We start from the raw sequence: 15,250 nt of genomic DNA, 5'->3' as shown, positions 1-15,250 counted from the left end.
GCGATCAATGAAGATCTAAACGCATCTGAAGTAACTAAATTTGAGATCAGTTAAATCAAGCGAGTATTCGTTTATCGTTTGAAAAGAAGGATTTAGCACGCTACTCTTCCAAGCTTGTACATGACTCTTCTTTTGAGCTTGTCATGCAGACTCTCAACTTGTATTATCTTCTGAATGTTTCATCAAATGCTTCCTATAATTTGTCCTTACACGAATGACTACGAGTTAGCCATGATTGGGTATTGTCAGACCCATTTTGAAAATCATGGATTTGAATAAAATGTATCTACACAACTTTAACATCCCCTCGTTCATTGCGAGTACTCTCCGATGTTCAGCTCAACAATGCGACATCCGTAAGAAATGTCTAAATCTCCGGAGAGTTCCCCAGGTGGACACAGTCCAGCAGGCCTCACATACCACATGGAATACAACGTAGGTATTCTGTTGCGACATCAAGGTTCACACCGAGCGGGCCAGCGTAAAACATCAGCCCAGCAGTTGGTGAAAGGTGTTGAACGATCTGTTTGCGCAGTTGACAAGATCGCCGAGGATAATCACTAGGCGATCAAACTATTGGGGATTAGTTACTAACCGTGTCGATGTTCGATAGCCAGTTGGAAAAAGCTGTCCCGACCAGCGCGGGTATGTAAGCGTGGACGGGACTACACATGATCAAGGACGATCAAGGACGTCGGTTCAAACGATATTGGTAAGTTAGTTGCGATTGAAGTTTTGTTTCCAATATGGAAAGTTAATTATCCGTGATTTATTCTTCAGGTTGACCCTAGATATGCGAATTGGTAATGCGCGCTCGGTAATGTGGTGTAAGCATGTGAAAAAGAAGTGGCATTTTGTGTGGTCCGAACGATGTGATAATTCCCAACCATAATGGAATCTGGAGGAGTTCTGGACGGGTACACATATCGGAAGCCACATTCGAATTGTTTGAACGAAAATACGTGTGAGGTTGAGCCGGGAAATGGGCAAGTCGTGACGGCCATCTTAAGATGATGAACATCAAGCTATATCTAATTAGCGGACCGAACCGCTACGGCCGAGGAAAAGAACTGATGAACCGTATGGAGTACGCTGCAGTTTGGCAAAAAAGCTATAACAAGGATTAACGACGCGGAAATCAAGGATTCAAAGAGCTAGTGTTGCTTCAGCGGAACCACTAACAATAATCATATCGCAAAGACGTTCAAATCGACAATACACGAGACGAAACAACCAGACTGGACACCGGAGATTCCATTCGAATAATTTGAACCATGTTAAGTCAACGCAGTCAAAGTCTTCCGGGACAAACAACTACGACACGGAGGACACGATTCCTTCGACAGGAAGAATGGACGATATCATCGATCAAAATATTCAGATCAACTCTAACAAACAAATGCGGAGGAATATCACATTACGCTGGACGCTTCAATTCAAGGATTCGTCACAGGAGGAGACATCTGCCACGCTCAGAAGATATACCTCGCTCTAACATGCTATGCGTATCTTCGTTTTGTTTGGATTTTCTCGTACTTGCTTGCTGTGATTATCCCCAAATGCACCGTACCCATCGTTTCCCTTCAGTACGACTTTTATACTGACGATTGGCTGTGGGTTTGGTTATGGCTGAAGAGTTTTCTTACGCTAACATTTTGCAGAAAAGTTCTTCCTCATGGTGCATGATCGCAAACGGCGAACAATATTCGTTTGTAGCAAACGATCATCCTTATGTCGGAGAGTCTAGTTCGATGGGTTAGGTCTGGCGATCTTGATGAATCGACCATCACTATCACAAACCATAATAAAGAACCGGCTGTTGCATATCTTCAGATAAATGCAAACAGGGCTCCAACTACCAATCTCTGTAACGGCGGCAATCACGCAAAATGTGATTTCAACTCACACCAAAACCGTCAACCTTGGATCTGGACACTTTGCTCGCTGAACAGAACAAAAGCAAGGATCTTGATGAGCAAGACTGCAAATCCCTCGGCTCTCTCCCATCATCAGCTCTCAAGGTTAGCAAATTATTCTATCAATACCTCTCGATGATCCTATTCCTGATATGATTTCAATCACTTTACACGGATATCTACAGCAGTCGATAGTGTCACTCAAGTTTGGCGTGTCCATCCGGACTACGGTTTCACCTGGGTTCATTTCATCTCCCTTGCCACAGCCCTCAAGCTCTACTACCTCGTCAAACCTTCATGGCCCTCACCATGGTCGCGTGTTACTCGATTCTCATCCTTCTCGTTCAAGAAAGTATTCCAGCGGTTACGGACGTCCAGTACATGCAAGCCAGTGAAATGCCGGCCCACGCCCAGATGAGTGATTCTGCTGGTCGGCGTGTTCTAACCATGGTCACCTATCACGCCCGCCTGGTGGAAGTTACCTCTCGATTGACTTCATCTGAGGAACAGGCAGAAAAGGAACTGTCAACATGAAGTCGAATCGCCATCTGGACATGACCTCTTGATCAAAAACATTCTGCCCGGATCACTGGCGTTGTATTATCTTTCGGAGGAACGGGCCAGCGAACTGTACCGCTCAGATGCATGAACTGCGGTGTCATGTTGCGTCGAATTCCAAACTTCAGGATTTTTACTCGGAGGACATTGAGAATGGAAGGCTGCATACAATTTGAACAGATTATTTCGACTTCGACTAGCTGATTGGAGGAGGAAGCGATTCAAAACGAGTCGAGAAGATAAAAACGGTAGGGCGACCTCATGGTGGCGTCCAATTTGCGCTCGGGAAACAAGGTATGAATTTTATTCATGGGATTTGTATAGCTTAAATGTCAAACGATGTGCCATCCGTTGTGCATGTTTAGGGATCACCTCGATTCAATCAAATCCAATCAAATAATCCAAACCAACCAAATCAATCCAATTCAAATTCATCCAAATCCAATCAAATCCAATCCAATGAATCAAACCCAATCCAAATAATCCAATTCAAATTCAATCCAACAATCCAATCAATCATCAATCCATAATCCAAACCAACACCAATCCAAACCAAGTCCAATCCACCAACCAAACTGAACCAACCGATCCAACCAATCCAAACCAACCGAACCAACCAACCAATCCAAACCAAACCAACCAAACCAATCCAACCAATCCAAACCAACTCAAATCCAACCAAACCAACCAAACCAAACCAAACCAACCAAACCAACCAAACCAATCCCAAACCAATCCAAACCAACCCAAACCAACCAAACCAACTAAACCAATTAAAAACCAATCCAAACCAATCCAAATCAACCAATCCAAACCAAACAAACCAACCAAACCGAACCAAACCATTCCAACCAACCAAACCAACCAAACCAATCCAAAATCCAATCCAAACCAATCCAAACCAACCAATCCAAACCAACCAAATCCAATCCAACCAACCAAATTGAACCCAAATCAACCCAAACCAATCCAAACCAATCCAACCAATCCAAATCCAACCAAACCAACCCAACCAATCCAAACCAATCCAAACCAATCCAAACCAACCCAAATCCAATCCAAACCAACCAAATCCAATCCAAACCAACTCAAATCCAACCAAACCAACCAAACCAATCCAAACCAATCCAAACCAATCCAAACCAACCAAACCAATCCAAACCAATCCAAATCGAATCCAAACCAATCCAAACCGAACCAAACCGATCCAAACCAATCCAAACGGAATCCAAACCAACCAAACCAACCTAATCCAACCAAACCAATCCAAACCAAAATCGAAACCAACCAATCCAAACCCAATCCAAACCAACCAAACCAACCAAACCAATCCAAATCCCAATCCAACCAACAACCAAACCAATCAAACCAACCCTAAACCAACCCAAACCAATCCAAACCAATCCAAACCAAATCCCAAACCAACCAAACCAATCCAAACCAATCCAACCAATCAAACCAATCCAAACCAATCCAAACCAACCAAACCAATCCAAACCAAACCAAACCAATCCAACCAACCAAACCAACCCAAACCAACCAAATCCAATCCAATTCCATTCCAAACCAATCCAACCAATCCAACCAAACCAATCCAACCAATCCAACCAATCCAACCAACCAAACCAACCAAACCAACCCAAACTAAATCCAAATCAATCCAAATCCAACCAAACCAAACCAATCCAAACCAATCCAAATCCAATCCAACCAATCCAACCAATCCAACCAATCCAAATCCAATCCAAACCAATCCAACCAATCCAAACCAACCAAACCAACCAAACCAACCAACCAATCCAACCAATCCAAACCAACCAACCAACCAAACCAATCCAAACCAACCAAACCCAATCCAAACCAATCCCAAATCCAAACCCAACCATCCAAACCAATCCAACCAACCAAACCAACCAAACCAATCCAAACTAAACCAAACTAATCCAAACCAACCAAACCAACCAAATCCAATTAAAACCAATTAAAACCAATCCAACCAATCCAAATCAAACCAATCCAAACCAAAACAACCAATCCAAATCGAACCATTCCAACCAACCAACCAATCCAACCAACCAAACCAATCCAAACCAATCCAAATCCAACCAACCAAACCAATCCAACCAAACCAAATCAATCCAAATCAATCCAAATTCAATCCAAATCCAATCCAAACTAATCCAACCAATCCAAACCAATCCAACCAAACCCAAACTAACCAACCAACCAAATCCAAGGCACGTAACCGAACGATTAAGTAAGGAATATTTCTAGGATAGGAAGAGGTTCAAGAGAAGACAATGTAGAGCCACCCACCGCGAGTTTGCATCGGTGGTGACGAAATCGAGGTGGTAGAAGAATTTGTACTTGGGCTCACTGGTGACTGCCGAAATTGACACCAGCAGAGAAATTCGGAGACGCATAGTGGCTGGAAATCGTACGTACTTTTGGACTCCGCAAGACGCTCCGATCGAATAGAGTTCGCCGCCGTACCAAACTGACAATCTACAAAACGCTCATTAGACCGGTAGTCCTCTACGGACACGAGACCTGGACGATGCTCGTGGAGGACCAACGCGCACTTGGAGTTTTCGAAAGGAAAGTGCTGCGTACCATCTATGGTGGGGTGCAGATGGCGGACGGTACGTGGAGGAGGCGAATGAACCACGAATTGCATCAGCTGTTGGGAGAACCATCCATCGTTCACACCGCGAAAATCGGACGACTGCGATGGGCCGGGCACGTAGCCAGAATGTCGGACAGTAACCCGGTGAAAATGGTTCTCGACAACGATCCGACGGGCACAAGAAGGCGAGGTGCGCAGCAGGGCAAGGTGGATCGATCAGGTGGAAGATGACTTGCGGACCCTCCGTAGACTGCGTGGTTGGCGACGTGTAGCCATGGACCGAGCCGAATGGAGAAGACTCTTATATACCGCACAGGCCACTTCGGCCTTAGTCTGAATAAAATAAAATAAATAAGTAAGAAATAGAAAAAATAAACAAGAAAGCGAAATGAAGAAAGAATTCATGTAATATTCACTCCAAAACTACATTTTTAAACATATTCGAAGTAATAAACCAAACGGCATTTTGTCAAATCACCTAAAACAGCAGCATGACGGTACAATTCGTAGTTGCTACTCCGTGATTGACTAGAACCTGCGGAATCGTACAGAGAACCAATTAAATAGGGCTTGGAATTAGCTACCCATTCTCAATGTTCACGTTTCGGAAGCTCAAATATTTTCAGTCAAGAAAGGAGCTGGCAACGTCCTTACGGTCATATAGGAAGGAAGAAGTGTTAGTCCGACTCTCGTTGCTACAAAAAACCGAGTACAGTAGACGTTCGATAACTGCAAGTCATTTAACTGCAATGCTTTTTAACTGCAATTCGATAGTTGCAACAGTTTTGCAGTTATCGGACCGCTAAACCGGGATGGGATATAATTATGCACATTCCAAATATTCTTCTCACTTTCCTTTCTATAGAACCTAACCTAACCTCAAATACGACCAAGCGCGCACAACCTCAATTTATTTATCGTCCGCATAAAGCAGAGCAAAATATATCGGATGGTCGTGCGATCGTTCTTCCACATAATGTACATACAGTGAACTCTCCCTAACTCGATATTCTGTAACTTGATATTTTCCCTAACTCGATGAAATTCAAAGTCCCTTGAATCTAGCATACTGCGTTCCCTCCGTAGGCCGTTATCTCTCTTAATCAATATTCTCTAAGGGCCAATTTCTTCACCTCCGCTTAACTCTTAAGCGGTGCTTACCCATACGCTTAAACCTGGTTTAAGCACTAAGCGGAGGTGAAGAAATCGGCCCTAAGTCAAAGTAATCTTCAAAAGCTTTTTCATCTCGCTAACTCGATGTTGTCAGAAACAGTACATGCACGACATAGTTAGAAGTTAGAAGTGAAAAGTGATAAGCGACAAGTGAGAAATGAGATATGAGAAATAAGAAGTTAGAAGTGAAGAATGAGAAATGAGATATGAGACATGAGATATAAGACGTGCGATATAAGAAGTGAGAGAGGAAAAGTTAGAAGTGAGAAATTAAAAGTGAAAAGTGGAAAATGAGAAGTTAGAAATGAGAAGTGAGAATTGTAAAATAAGAAGTCAGATATAAGTAGTAGGAAGAGAAAAATACAAAGTGAGAAGTGTGCTTACTTCTCACTTTGTATTTTTCACTTCCTACTCCTTATATCTGACTTCTTATTTTACAATTTTCACTTCGGAGTGCGAAGAGAGTTATGAGAAGTGAAAAGTGTGAAAGGAGAAGTGAGAAATTTAAAGTTAGAAGTTAGAAGTGAAATGTGATAAGTGAGAAATGAGAAGTCAGAAGTAAGATATATGAAGTTATATGTGAGAAGTGAAAAGTTAGAAATGAAAAGTTGAAAGTGAGAAGTGTTGAGTGAGAAATGTGAAGTAAGAAGTGAGAGTTGAGTAGTGGGAAGTGAGAAATGAGAGGTGAGAAGTAAAAAGTTAAAAGTACGAAGTGTGAGATGTGAAAATGTCGAAGGGAAAAGTGAGAAATGAAAAGTTAGAAATGAAAAGTGATGAGTGAGAAATGAGAAGTCAGAAGTGAGATATAAGAAGTTATAAGTGAGAAGTAAGAAGTGAAAAATGAGATCTGAGAAATGAAATGTGCGAAGTGAGAGATGAGAAATTAATAGTGAAAAGTGAATAGTGGGAAAAGGGAGATAAGAAGCGAAATGTGCGAAGATAGAAGTATGAAATAAGTAGTGAGGAGTAAAAAATGAGAAATGAGGAGTGAGAAGTAAGTTGTGGGAAGGGAGTAGTAACAAATGAGAAGTGAGGACCGAGAAACAAGAAATGAGAAACGATATTCTTTCTTTTTCCTTCTTTCTTTTTCTCTTCCTTCTTCTGTCTTCCTTCTCCTGCCTTATATCTCTCCACTCACTTCTCACTACTTAACATCTCGCTTCTCACCTCATAATTATCATCTCTCCTTCTCACCCCTTGCTTCTGTTTTTCTCACTACTCACATCCTTCTTCTCACTTCGCAACTATCACAACTCACTTCTCACCACTTTCTTCTCACTTCTCATTTCTCACTTTCCACTACCCTGATGTTACTGCATACTTCTCACTACTCAATTCTCACTTCTCACTTCTCAAATCTCACTTCTCACTACTCTGTACTCATATCGAAAATCTCATTTCCCACTTCTCAGTTCTCGCTGTTCAACATGCACTTCGAAAATCTCTCTTCTTACTTCACTTAATAAGGAAACAAATTTAACTATTCGGCTAAACGGCATTCGGCCAAATATAAATGGTGTTCCCTATCTCCATACCTCCCTAACTCGATGGTCCCTTCAATATCGAGTAAGGGAGAGTTCACTGTATTTACATCTGAGTGTTCATAAGATTGACGATTTATTTAATCACAAACCCGGATTTCTCGATTATTCTGCGTCCTATAACGAACGTGCTCAATCTTGCACTTGTCATATCGCCTAACACTAAGTAGGACACAAAGCCTAAATCGGAACAACTACCATATTAAAAACCGATCACATTGAGCACATAGAATTGAATGTTTGTATTGATCTATCTTACGTGCAACTCAGGGCTATAATAAGCTGAAGCATTGGATATTTCAATTGTATAATCCCGAGGCAAACGCTGGGTAAAGCGTACCATTGGTACTTCGCGTACCTGAAGGAATAAAATAGACCCCATCTCGCGGTCCTTAGCCTCTTACCCAGCAACTCCTATCCCTACCTCCCCGCGGTGCTGGCCGGGATACGAGCAACCTTAGGGAAGATCAGGTAACCAACCCCAGTGGGAACTATGGTCGTATGCTCACAGGAAGGGGGGGTTTGCTCCTCTCCGGAGGTGCAAATCTTATTGAGCGTCTGTTCTCCATGTCAGGATCGGCTCACAACAGCGTCTGTTCTCCATGTTAGGGGCGGCTGATCATCGTCCTAGTGCCAGCGAGGGACTCTAAGTGAAACTGTGCACCATGGTCCACCGGAAATAAGGAGGAATGGTCCTCCGGAAATTTAGGGGGTTTGGTGTCAGGCCCTGCAAGCCAGCCTTTAAAAATCATAAGCAACGAACAATCAACAAGAGAGTACGGACCGGAACCATCGGCGAAGACCACTGCGACGAAAAGGGACTAGCGATTGGAAACTCGGTTCGTGGAACTGCAAATCTCTCAACTTCATCGGGAGCACACGTATACTCGCCGATGTGCTCAAGGACCGTGGATTCGGCATCGTAGCGCTGCAGAAGGTTTGTTGGAACTTGGAAGGGATCAATGGTGCGAACGTTTAGAGGTAATCATACCATCTACGAGAGCTGCAGCAACACACGAGCTGAGAGCAGCTTTTATAATGATGGGCGATATGCAAAGGCGTGTGATCAAGTGGTGGTCGATCAATGGAAGAATGTGCAGATTGAGGATCAAAGGCCGGTTCTTCAACTTCAGCATAATCAACGTCAATAGCCCACACTCGGAAGCACTAATTGATGATGATAAGGACGCATTCTACGCGTGGAATGTGAGTACGCCAGCTGCCCAAGCCACGACGACAAAATCATCATAGGAGATTTAAAGGCTCAGGTTAGCCAAGAGGAGGAGTTTAGACCGACTATTGGAAAGTTCAGCGCTCACCGGCTGACGAACGAAAACGGCCTACGACTAATTGATTTCGCCGCCTCCAAGAATATGGCCATTCGCAGCACCTACTTCCAACACAGCCTCCCGTATCGGTACACCTGGAGATCACCACTGCAGACAGAATCACAAATCGACCACGTTCTGATTGATGGTCGGCACTTCTCCGACATTATCGACGTTAGGACATATCGTGGCGCTAACATCGACTCTGACCACTATCTGGTGATGGTTAAACTGCGCCCAAAACTATCCGTCATCAACAATGTTCGGTACCGACGACCGCCGCGGTACGACCTAGAGCGACTGAAGCAACCTGATGTCGCCACTGCATACGCGCAGCATCTCGAGGCAGCGTTGCCGGAAGAGGGTAAGCTCGATGGGGCCCCTCTTGAGGACTGCTGGAATACAGTCAAAGCAGCCATTAACGACGCAGCGGAGAACAACGTCGGGTATATGGGTCGAAGTCGACGGAACGATTGGTTCGACGAAGAGTGCAGACAGATTCTGGAGGAGAAGGACGCAGCGCGGGCGGTCGCGCTGCAGCAAGGTACCCGGCAGAACGTGGAACGTTATAGACGGAAGCGGAGACAGCAGACCCGCCTTTTTCAGGAGAAGAAACGCCGCCTGGAAGAAGCGGAGTGCGAGGAGATGGAACAGCTGTGCCGTTCTCAAGATACACGCATGTTCTATCAGAAGCTCAACGCATCCCGCAAAGGTTTCGTGCCGCGAGCCGAAATGTGCCGGGATAAGGATGGGAGCATCTTGACGGACGAACGTGGGTGATCGAAAGGTGGAAGCAGCACTACGAGGAACATCTGAATGGCGCTGAGAGTACAGGCAGTGAAAGTCAAGGCAGCGGAGGATATGACTACGTCAGTTCAGCGGACGATGGAAGCCAACCAGCCCCCACCTTGAGGGAAGTTAAGGATGCCATCAGCTAAAGACCTATAAAGCAGCTGGTAAGGATGGTATCGGAGCTGAGCTGATCAAGATGGGACCGGAAAAACTGGCCACTTGCCAAACACAAACTGATAGTCAGAATCTGGGAAACTGAACAGCTACCGGAGGAGTGGAAGGAAGGGTTATATGCCCCATCTACAAGAAAGGCGACAAACTGGAGTGTGAGAACTTTCGAGCGATCACCATCCTTAATGCCGCCTACAAAATGATATCCCAGATCATCTTCCGTCGTCTGTCACCATTAGTGAACGAGTTCGTGGGAAGTTATCAAGCCGGCTTCGTTGACGGCCGCTCGACAACGGACCAGATCTTTACTGTACGGCAAATCCTTCAAAAATGCCGTGAATATCAGATCCCAACGCACCATCTGTTCGTTGATTTCAAGGCGGCATACGACAGTATAGACCGCGTAGAGCTATGGACAATTATGGATTTGAGAACAGCTTCCTGGGAAGCCATCAGACTGATCAAAGCAACGGTGGATGGTGTGCAAAACTGTGTGAAGATTTCGGGCGAACACTCCAGTTCGTTCGAATCGCGCCGGCGACTAAGACAAGGTGATGGACTTTCGTGCCTGTTGTTCAACATTGCGCTAGAAGGTGTCATGCGGAGAGCCGGGTGTAACAGCCGGGGTACGATTTTCAACAGATCCAGTCAATTTATTTGCTTCGCGTATGACATGGACATTGTCGGCCGAACATTTGCAAAGGTGGCAGAATTGTACACCCGCCTGAAACGTGAAGCAACAAAAGTTGGACTGGTGGTGAATTCATCAAAGACAAAGTACAGGCTTGTGGGCGGAACCGAGCGCGACAGGGCCCAGTGTTACGATAGACGGGGATACCTTCGAGGTGGTAGAGGAATTCGTCTACCTCGGATCCCTGCTAACAATGTTAGTCGTGAAATAAGAAGGCGCATCATCTGTGGAAGTCGGGCCTACTACGGGCTCCAGAAGAAACTGCGGTCGAAAAGATTCGCCACCGCACCAAATGTATCATGTACAAGACGCTTATAAGACCGGTTGTCCTCTACGGACATGAAACATGGACAATGCTCGAGGAGGACTTGCAAGCACTCAGGTATTCGAGAGACGGGTGCTTAGGACCATCTTTGGCGGTGTGCAAGAAGACGGTGTGTGGCGGCGAAGAATGAACCACGAGCTCGCCCAGCTGTACGGCAAATCCAGAAGGTAGCTAAAGCCGGAAGGATACGATGGGCAGGACATGTTGCAAGAATGCCGGACAGCAATCCTGCAAAGATGGTGTTCGCTTCCGATCCGGCAAGTACGAGACGGCGTGGAGCGCAGCGAGCGAGATGGGCAGACCAGGTGCAAAATGACTTGGCGAGCGTGGGGCGTATCCGAGGATGGAGAGATGCGGCCTCGAACCGTGCATTGTGGCGTCAAATTGTTGATTCAGTGTTATCTGTTTAGATGTTAACTAAATAAATGAATGAATCCCGAGAATAGCCGGGTACATATACTTAGTTTAGTAATGAATTTTGATCCCTTATTTTCGATTCAAATCCTTTATTCTAATCTTTAAATATCTAGCATTTTTTGCACTAGCGAAAAAATCATTGTTTTTTCCTGTCATAAGACGAGTTTAGTACAATTCCATTTAATTCCACCAAAATGTATCACTTTTACATACACGTATTTAAACCTCAACTGCAAGGTCATCTTCAGTGTCTCGTACTTGACTCGACCACATTTATTTTAGTTATAGATCTTTTGTCTGTGCATATGCACAGCACGTGTTTCGGAATGGACAAATTGATATAAAATTTTGCGAAAAAGAATCCACGTGTCTTGGAGGGACTCGAACCATCAACCTCCTACTCTCTAGATAGGCGTGATAACCCCTACACAACAAGACCACTTAAAGGTCACGTATAAGCAAAAAAGCCATCAGAATCCGAGTACCAACCTCCACCGCGGTTAGCTCTTTTTTTGAAAATTGAATATCTTTCGGATGCTTGATTTGTCCAATCGTCACGTGTGCTTTACTGTAGTAGATATAGCAAATACTTTTACATAAACAGCAGCCTAATTTCATGCATATTTCTTCCCAGTTTCCCGATGACCAGCTCTTTGAGGACTCAAGCCAGCAGCAATCCGTCGTTTGGCATGTTATTTATTTATTTGCTCAGACTAAAGGCGGAGTTTAAGGGTATCTGTTCCCATATTATGTTGGGATATACGGAGATTTTATGTTGGAAACAGTATTATTGATATAGGTACAGGCATAGGATTAACTGTTTTTGAATGGTATTGGAATAGGTGCATGGCGGTAATGATGTTTTTTAGCTAAATACTTCTATAATTTGATGAAAATTTTATTTTTCAAGTTACCAAATTGTTTTCAATTAAAAATTACATGAGCCGAGCATAATTATTCTCATGTTTCTTGATTATTGGGTAAGAAATCAATGCATTTCATATGCGCATCGCCTAATTGATATTGATATAGGAACAGTATGTGGTAGTGGACGTAGTGGGTAGTGGACGTACGTTTCCAATGCTCTTTTACTATGGAGTTAATTATACACAATTCAGTTGTGTTTTTAATAACGTTTAGCTTTCTTTTAAAAAGAGTCACAGTGCTTTCAAAATAATATTGAGTGTTCTCGAAATATATGTACTTATATGTACTTATATTGTATACGTATTGTATTACTGCACTGTCAGTACATATTTTGCACTTATACACCTAATTGTATTTTAAGTGATGTTCTCATGAATTTGAGCTCCACTATCACCGGTGTGATAAGATGAGCGGTTGATATCCGCATCTCGTTACATAATTGAGAATAGCAGGTAAGTGTTATCTCTCTGAAGCTCTCCCTTCAACTTGCTTGTATGCACGAGTAAATCTTTTGGCTCTTCCAGTTCACAACCTTTCTGTTTATTCAAAATGAATAAAAGTGTGTAGTTAATTGAAATTCAATTTATGAATCCTGGGTTGTAAATGCCTTTGGTACTAAACGGACCTTCACTGTTTCATAGAGAGTTGTTTTAAATAACTTCTTTGAGATTATCGTAGTAGGATAGTTCAAGCTACATGCGGACTAGTATTCTGTATTAAAAAAGCAAAGAAATTAATTGACAAACAAAAGAAAAACTTTGTTTTGTGTGGGGTTAATTTGCAACAATCAGGTTGCTTGTTGTTTAACACACATCCACGTTACATGGCTCTCTGTGTCTAAACCATTGCATTCCACTCTGAGTGCCTGCAGTGTTCTCTGTTCTGTATCCTATATTCATATTGGTCATTGTTTATATGGCTGTCGATCGTCGAAAATATTTCGATTTATACATTGACTTGAAACGATACACTGTATCGTATAATTGTTGTATTGTATGTTTAGACTGCATCGGTGGACCAACGCAGACTTTATCAAATCAGTAACTACATTATAAAGTTGATGTATTGCTAAGGCCTTCATTACCAATGCGTTTTTTTTTTAAACAGCACACAACAGCAGCACTAGGCTTGAACAAACTGACGAAAGCAGCACTCGTTCTTTCTTTAGGTGAATTCCATCGTGTTAACATCACAGTGCAATTTTGTATCACCTTGTGAACCAAATCGGTATGGCAACCATCGATAATTCCTGTAAGGCTGGAATGCAGGAAACTGTAGTTGAGACGACAAAGACTGGTGATCTTATAAACAAGGAGGCTCAGACTGTAGGGGCTGGAGTTTCTAGTTCAAAAGGTTTGTCATCTCTGCCGTCTACAATTGCTGAAGCTATTGGTGACTGTGTTACACTACTGCCACGTGGTGTGGTGATGCAAGTGATGATGCGGCTCATTATCTTGTGAATCCTAGTGCGCGTGGTGAAAATAAGTGGCGTTTTCAAGTAAGACTTGAAAGCGGCCAATTTACTCCTGCGTTAAGAGATGCACTTGTTAGAGATTTGAATAGTTGTCTCTAGTCTTCTCCTTGTTCCTCATTCATCCCAAGCTTTGAGGGATCTGGTTTGAGGTTCGGGTTCGTTTGGTTTTCCCCGAATAACGAGGTGTGCTATAATTGGATTGTGGAAAAACTTTCCGCGATTAACGATTAACAATCAAAAATGACACCTACGGGTAACAGATTGTAGTTCTGTTGCAGCGATGATGCATCTTTGAAACTTTTGGAAAAACAAAAATTCCGTTTGAACTATGGGTTCCACAAAGTGAATGCAGATTTGCTTGTACAGAAAAAGTCTGTTAAACCTACAATTAAGTAAATAAAAATTTATTACTTTTCTTGTTCTTGCGAATTATTTTTAGTAGATGATGGAATGTTACTGTTGTTGTATAGATAGTATTATATAATTTATACAGAACAAGAACATTCCATCAACTACTTGTAATTCGTTCTATTTACTGAACTAAACATCTCTCTTTTTTTTTCACTTGCAGGTAACTAAGGCTATCTTTTGACCTGCAGACTAAATGCTTGTTCTTCCAAACATAAATTCGCGATGGACTTGGTTCCTTGTTATCACAAATCCAACCTCTCCCTGCCCTTTCCTACCCACCTTGATCCTTGATTCCTTTCTTCTCCACATCCGATCAGGTAAATGATGATCAAGGCTCCAAAAGGCGAGGCACAAATCTCCCATCCGTAGGGGAACGCGCCGTCTGAGCCGACTTAACTGATAAAAAAAATGCATGCATATTTCTTCCCAGTTTCCCGATGACCACTCAATCCAGCAGCAATCCGTCGTGCGGCATGTTATTTATTTATTTGCTCAGACTAAGGCCGGAGTGGTCTGTGCAGTAAATAAAAGTCTTGTCCATTCAACTCGGCCCATGGCTGCACGTCGTCGATCCACCTTGCTCGCTACACACCTCGCCTTCTTGTTCCCGTCGAATCGTTGTCGAGAACCATTTCTGTCCGACATTCTAGCTACGTGCCCGTCCCACCGCAGTCGTCCGATTTTCGCGATGTGAATGAAGGATGGTTCTCCTAACAGCTGATGCAACTCTAGTACACCCGATTCTTTTTTTACACGGGGGATGCGTTCCGTGTAAAAAAAGTTTTCAGTTCAAAATTTGAAAATCCGTGTAAAAAAAAGTTTTATGATTTCTCAACGAATCATGCATCATATTTCGCCTCCTTCACGTAACGTCCGCCAACCACACCCTATCAAAAATGG

General features: G+C 43.3%; 1 pseudogene; it reads left to right on the top strand.

The window, feature by feature from the left end:
* The first annotated feature begins 363 nt into the window (after positions 1 to 363).
* LOC134221859 (adenylyl cyclase 78C-like) lies at positions 364 to 14,531 on the top strand (annotated as a pseudogene).
* Positions 14,532 to 15,250: the final 719 nt, after the last annotated feature.

Source organism: Armigeres subalbatus, chromosome 3 (assembly GCF_024139115.2).
Source record: "Armigeres subalbatus isolate Guangzhou_Male chromosome 3, GZ_Asu_2, whole genome shotgun sequence".
Lineage (NCBI taxonomy): Eukaryota > Metazoa > Arthropoda > Insecta > Diptera > Culicidae > Armigeres > Armigeres subalbatus.
The sequence above is the reverse complement of the archived record's forward strand: the minus strand, read 5'-3'. Positions and strand labels throughout refer to the sequence as shown.